This window comes from Triticum dicoccoides, chromosome 3A (assembly GCF_002162155.2).
Source record: "Triticum dicoccoides isolate Atlit2015 ecotype Zavitan chromosome 3A, WEW_v2.0, whole genome shotgun sequence".
Taxonomy (NCBI): Eukaryota; Viridiplantae; Streptophyta; class Magnoliopsida; order Poales; family Poaceae; genus Triticum; species Triticum dicoccoides.
The window spans coordinates 218,299,625-218,307,228 of NC_041384.1; positions in this window are offsets into that span (position 1 = coordinate 218,299,625).

Genomic DNA, 7,604 nt, shown 5'->3' on the forward strand with positions numbered 1-7,604 from the left:
CAATCGGAGTGACAAATCCTAATCTCGAAATACGCCAACCCAACATCGACCATTGGAGACACCTGTAGTACTCCTTTATAATCACCCATTTACGTTGTGACGTTTGGTAGTACCCAAAGTGTTCCTCCGGTAAACGGGAGTTGCATAATCTCATAGTCGTAGGAACATGTATAAGTCATGAAGAAAGCAATAGCAACATACTAAACGATCAGGTGCTAAGCTAATGGAATGGGTCATGTCAATCAGATCATTCTACTAATGATGTGACCTCGTTAATCAAATAACAACTCATTGTTCATGGTTAGGAAACATAACCATCTTTGATTAACGAGCTAGTCAAGTAGAGGCATACTAGTGACACTCTGTTTGTCTATGTATTCACACATGTATTATGTTTCCGGAAAATACAATTCTAGCATGAATAATAAACATTTATCATGATTATAGGGAAATAAATAATAACTTTATTATTGCCTCTAGGGCATATTTCCTTCAAATATAGATCTGATCTTTTTTAGTAAATGGTGGGCGAGGGAGATAAGATGCAGAATGCTACAAAATGAACCAATCCCTCTTCCCATAATACAAGAGTGTTTTGAACACTGGTGTACTGTACAAAACATTCTTATATTATGGGACGGAGGGAGTAGCTGTTAATGTAAGTACAGTGATAGACCACGTTCAGTCCTTACAAGAGGACTGCAGAGCTAAACCTCTTCAAAAGCATTAGGTTGATTCCAAATTAATGTAAGAGTTCATACGGATCTTGTAATGTCCACCAAATGGATGATTACGAGGCTAACATGTGCAGTGATGCTACATAATCAAACAACTATGAAAGTAAGTATGGTCATATAGGGCAAGAGGTACTCAGAAGAGCAATGCAGTGTGCAGTATAGTTGCAAGATTCTGTGGTCCCTTGAGAACGAATGTTCTTCTGCTAACAATTTTCTTACAAGTGAGACATTAAGGCAAATGCAGAAATGTAGTTCAAATTGTGATGTGATATCATAGACAGTACCTTACGCTGCAGCCGAGACCAATGTGTAACAAAATTATTCTAGTCACCGTCGGATAAATGTAGCATCGGAGACTTTGCAGAAATTTCGTTCAGAGGCTTGCCATCGAAGTGCGCTTGCCTCAGGTAGGAACGATACTTCATCAATGAGTGCTTGAAAAGCGCAACCAACCCTTGCTCGTCATCACAATCCAGTTTGCGCCTCACCTATTTAAAAGAATGAAATCTTGTGTCTTCTGTCAGCAGAAACATATGCAGTAATGACCATGAATAACATTAGTACATTACTTACGCATAAGTTGCAGAGGAAGACTGGAAATTGTTCTATGTCTGCGGTATAATCTTTCCATGAAGGAAAGATGCGCACAAAGTTCCTAACAACAACATAAGCTTCGTCTTCTAAATTGGGAAGAAATGGAACAGGGGTCCTATTTGCTGCAATTGGGGCTCTCTCTGGTTCGAAAAGGGATTTGGCAACTGGATTTGGTGTACTCTTTGCTGGAATGGGGGTTTTGCGTCGTACAGCTGGTGCTATGCCAACTGGCATAATCATACTGTTTGCTGCTGTTGGGGTCTGCTGAGTTGGGGCATCAGAAATGACCAGTGTAGTAGGGCTAGAGTCTGCTAGAGTTGGGGTATTTTGTGGGTCAGGTGATATTGCAACTACACCTAATGGGCTATTTGATTTATCAGGTGCCACTACCTTTTCCAAATACTTTGCTTGTGCTCCTCCACGATCAGCAATCGCCCTCTTCCTTTTGAACGTCTGATACACAAGAACATCATTTGAATGGATAAATATGGTATGATGACAGATGGAATATGTACTGAAAATGGATAGGCAGGGCGTATTCACATACACAATGTGTAAACTAAGCTAATGGCAATTCAACAAAGTAGAAGTAATGCAAAGCATCAGTTGCAAGATATGTGCGAGCAATGTTACCTTGGAAAGTTAGAGCAAGTACCTTGATGGGTGAATAAGATAGGGCATCTTCCTCTGACCCCTCCACTAGGGAGCTACATTGACTTAGGTCTCCCTCTAGCTCAGAATCACTGTTAGGATCATATTCTGAGCATGAATCTGTAGGTGGAGAGTGTTTGCATTGCATTGCATCCAGACTTGATTTCAGTCCCTTAATGCCAAGTTTGACAGCCATGGCATTGTTCTGCTTTATTCTTTTCATGCGCGCAAGCTCATAATCATTATGATGCTGTTCAGAATCTGAGATTCATGAAAACATAAAAAGTAGTCAGATTATCTATGGAATGCATTGCGGTTTCAACTCGGAGAGTGTCTCCCTATAAACCCCTGCATATGCAAAGTTCACCTCCCCAACCGTGCTGACCAGACCACACACAGAGATACACACCCGAGCGGCGAACATGCATTTTCAAAACTAATTTAGGAACATTTAGCTGACCAATTAAACAACTTTGTTTTAATAATATCAGATTCGTATTTGAACAACTAAGCTTGTTTAGCTTGATGGGTGGAGCAGTGTTATTATGACACGAAGCATGTATTCTGATCATATAGTGATCATAAAAGGGGGAAACTCTAAGCATATATTTTTTAGCAAAAGAGGGTTTCCCCTCTGATTTCTATTAAAGAAACCACCACGGAACCAACATGATCAATTAAACCCTAAGCATGATCAATTAAACCGTATTATGGCTGTTCCATGGCAGATTTGAAGCTGCAAACCGGAGAAATGATATTTAGCATCCATTGTTTGCTTCGAACTAAGAACTAAATTCTAAGAGCCGAAAAGAAAGTAGAGTAACCAAGTTAAGATCTATTTTCTGGTTGAGATCAAAAAGTTGAGGAGATATGAAGTACCACCTCTCTTGCGGCGCCGTGTAGGCATCGGGGGTGCGATGGCTGTCGGTGGCGTTGAAGCAGATCCGCGACGGTAGATGGGTGCATCGGGGGATAAGTCCCGTTGCGGTGGAAGAGAAGGTCGTGTGAGCGGCCCCGGCAAAGAGGACGACGGCGCCGATGAAGCGAGAGGACGTGATGCAAGGCTATTCCGTCGCCGTGGATGAGAAACGTCCATCTCTAGCAGTGGACGACGCGGTCTTGGTAGGCGCTCTGGCATGGTGGAGGACGGTGGCGATGGATGTGGTGGAGGACGGCGGCGATGGATGTGGTGGCGGACGGAGGCTGGTGTGGGAATGGGGTGTTCTAGCGCGGACGGTGTATGAATGGGAAAATGGAGGGAGAGGTACGGGGAACCATGTTTTTGGGACGCGCCTGTCTGAAATATGGGAAAGTTACGAACTTATCGCCCGTTTCAAATTTGGACGTCTCGTCGGTTGGGGATAGGACGGTAATCTCGCATCTCCCAAACATTTGCCGGTAACTATTTCGGGCGAGGAGAGGGTGTTTTGCCGCCCACGATTGGCGCCCATGGTGTATGAACGGGGCTGACAGGTAGGGCGGTTGTGTCACGTCTGATGGAAGTTACACATCTGCCCCTATTTAAAATATTAGCCTACATCTATTTCGAACAAGGAGAGGGTGTTTTGCCGCCCACCGTGTATGAATGGGGAATGGGGGGGGGAACAAAGGTCTTTCGGACGAGCTTGAATCAAATGAGTTTTGCCGCCCATGTTTGATGCCCACCGTGTCGGAATGGGCTCAAAGGCGGTCGTGTCACGTCTAATTGAAGTTACTAACCTACCCCTATTTAGAGCAGTGGAAATCGAGCCGATGGATTGTCCGTGTAATGGGTAGACAGTAATTTCCATCTCCCAAACACTTGGCTTCGGGCAGCCGATGTGGGAGTGGACATTTTGCTGTTTCTTTCGAATTTTGGGACAATAAGCATCCACGTTTACCCTGGCAACTAAATTCGAATCCATTTTGTATCCCTATATGAATCTTTATAAATCATTCTATGTGTTTTTATATATCTTCAAAAGGATGACAAAGATGTATTCCACTGTCATATATGAATATGGTTTACAAATGCCGATACTCAAATTCAGAAACTAGAATCCAGTTTAAGGTGAATTCGAATATTTGGAACACTTCATGTCCAATCAAATGCCACACGCAGCATAATGTGTACTCCCATTTAGATATGTACACAAGCGATGTATCAAGATTCAAATACCGAGTCAATCAACCAAGAATGTACGGAACTAATAGACATATAAACACTTATAGAGTATATGGATCAATAATATCAACTAACATACATAAGCCAGGCCGCTGTACTTTTTTTTGGCTACAACAACATCCTTTTTTTAGCCAGCATCTTGGCCCTTTCCGATGCGTGCCACTTAAGGTCCATCTATACTACTATTGCTGAATGCACATTCAGCCCGATTGGCATATTTGTAGGTCTGGCACAGCAATCCAAATGAAATGTCTCCGAGTCTTATCAATTAATACAGACTTGTGCTCAAATAAAATTACAAAAAAACAATTATTACATGATCTCTAAAACAAATGGTTTGATTTATTACATGAACAGACAACACAAAGGTTATTCAACTATGGAAAGAACATTTCACCTATGATTTACCAAGTAGGAATTTAATTTCCTTTTTTCCTTCAGGACCTTAACAATCTGGTCAGTCTCAGCTTGCTTCATTTTTAAATCCACCAAATATTTAATGGTTGTCTTGAGTACTGCTTGTGATTGTGTTGTTTGCTTCCTCAACATGTCAACTTCATCTCTAAGTGCAGAAGCAGAATCTCTTTCTACCACTAGTTTAGCCTCTAGAGCATCAGCAGTTGGCAATTCATAATGCATGATTGGGCCGGTGCCACTGTTGTGGGATGATGCAACGTCCATGGGGACCTCGCTCTTTGATCTTGGGCTAACCTGTTTTACCATTGAAGTTCCGATTGGATTCAGAAAAGTTGAAGTTAGCAAAACATCTCAACTGGGAGTTATAACAGCAAACTAGTTAAACAAACAAGGAATTAAAGAGTTTCAATTGGATGCTGAAAAGTAGTTATTAACATCATTGTAACCCGTTGTTGCAGCAGCAAAGTAGTTAAACAAACAAGTAGATATTTAAGTTAAGGCAAACATGTAATTCTTAACAGTAAGTATCAAACACATAGATAGGCGCAGTCTACAATATGATTAACAGGCTGTGCCATTATGTAATCAGTAGCAAACTAAATTAAGCCAAGCAACGTAATTGAACAATTTTGCAATAAGTGGCTAACTAAAATTCCGAGAAGCAGGTAACTGAACTTACGCTAGTTCTTTGTACAGGCACACTGCAACTTCTTTTTCGCTTACAAGGTTGTACGAAGGAGTCCATGGCATCAATTGCTTGGATACGCAGTCCCAATACTTCTTTCTTCCCACACTGCTTGGGTAAGTCGAATGGTTAATCTGGTAAGATGGTGCGTCCTTGATATGTTATATGAGGATGTGTAGTCAGACTAGTTGTAGCCAAACACATCACACTGGCTTTTACTATATATTTCATGCGATTACTTTTGGCATATTGAGATCTAAGCAATCTACAATAGGATGAAAAGACTAGCATCCTTCACATTATTGGCGAACTCAGTTCATAGAAACAAGCAATTCAACCATTCTGTGGGTAAATCAAAAGCGGCACTGGAATATTTTTCACTATCCAATCATACACGCAAAAAGGGGGCGACGCCACCATAGGGGCTGGTATGGGCGGCCGCCTCAGGTGGCTGGCAAGTGTGCACCTAGTTTGAGTCGTCCAGGTTGGCCCATGCTAGTTTTGTTCGTCCCAATGCACGAGCAGGCAATGTAAAAAATGAAGAAAAATGTTTCAATTTGGATGGGCCAATAACATAAGTGCAAGGCAGGCCCTATAGCAGGCTCGCGGCCCAAACGAGCGCCTCGCCTATCGATCGACAGCAGGAAAAATCCCAATTCATTCGCTCCAGCCTCCAGTCTGGTTCGCTCCTAACCTAGCCACCGCTGGACAGACCGACACAGCCCTTCCTCGCGCCCTCGTTGGAGGGCGGTCGCCGGGCTTCAAGCGAACGGAAGGAAAAGAAGATGAAGATCCAACCCTGGGTGTAGCCTGCGTGGGAGGCAGCGGCGGCAGCACGGGCATGGCATCGAGATTGCGCAAACGGACAGTCGCAGCTTGCAAGAGTAGCATGCGCACCGAGCAGGTACATCACATCCCTGATTATATCTAATTCAACTCTTCAATTTCTGGCCAATAGTTAAACCTGACGGTGTTGTAAAACTGCTTGTATGTAGGGAATCTATGAGAAAATGAAACCAATTTCTACTTATTTTATAACTCCCCCAATCAATACTGAACTGACTGAATCTGATGTATCTAATCAAGTTTCCGATGCAAACATACAAGCTCATGTTGTTCTTGAGCCTGAAGTGTCTAATGAACAGACTGCTAATGAAGGATTTGATGCAAACATTTTACATGCTCCTGGTGATGAACATATAGTGTCTAATGAGGGATCTAATGCAAGCATTTTGCAAGCTCATTGAAGGATTTAGTGTCTAATGATGATCTACTATGTTGACAGAGACAGAGATTTGCAGGCATTGATGACAAGCAAATTATAGTGCATTTTCATAGCTTGAGGAAATGTCGAGGCCATCTACCAGAAAGTCCCCGTATCATGACAACATAGCATAAATACTTTTCTAATCTATTGTTTGAAACTATTGGCATACTTGTGCAGGATAGATATATTGATATGCAGTTTGCGCACTGGTTATATATGCAATTACACTTTGATATTTTCAGCTAGAGAACGAATAATTCAAGAAGGTACAGACCATGTTTGTAGTCCTTGTACACCATGTTGCATTTTGTGTTTTTTGGTGCTTGCATCATTTAGTGTTTATAATCTGAACTACTTTGGATCATTAGCTGGTTTTCAAAGTGCATGTAGCTTCACATTTTTCAAGTTATGTCAATTTCCGAAGTGCAAGTGCCTTCATATTTTTTAAGTTAAATTTTCGCCCCTGGTAACTTGAATTCGTGAATCAGCCACTGCACACAAATCATACACAAATGCCAGTACGAATTAAATGAAATGCAGGGACTTACGCTAGCTCGTTGTACAGGCTCACTGCAGCTCTGCTTGCGCTTGGGATGTTCCATGTACAAGTCCATGTTACCACTTGCTTGGATGTGCAGGCCTTGTGCTCCTTGCATCCCCCTCTGCATTTTTGACACGGCGAATGGTTGATCAAATAAGAGGAATCGACCTTGATGTTGTACCGGAGGACAGATACTTACAAGGTTATACGGGTGTGCAGGATGTGTACCAGATCCCATAGCACCGTCATGCTTCGCTAAAATATGGATTTTCTTGTTTCAGATGATATCGCCAGAAGAAATAAGAGTTAAGGTCAGAGTTGCATAGGCGGGTAAGCTAAGAGAGCAGTGAAAGGATATCCAAACATCGTCGGAATAGTACACAAGGGAGTGATGTGTGGATACCTAGTTCGGGCCGGCATTTGGGCATGCTCGCCTAGCTAGAGTGCGGGTCACTTCAGAGCCGTTGAGGGTGATGCGCTGGCGTTGGTTGGCCGCGCACGGATGCAGATCTTGAGTGGCAGCGGAGCGCTACGATGCGGTGGATGAG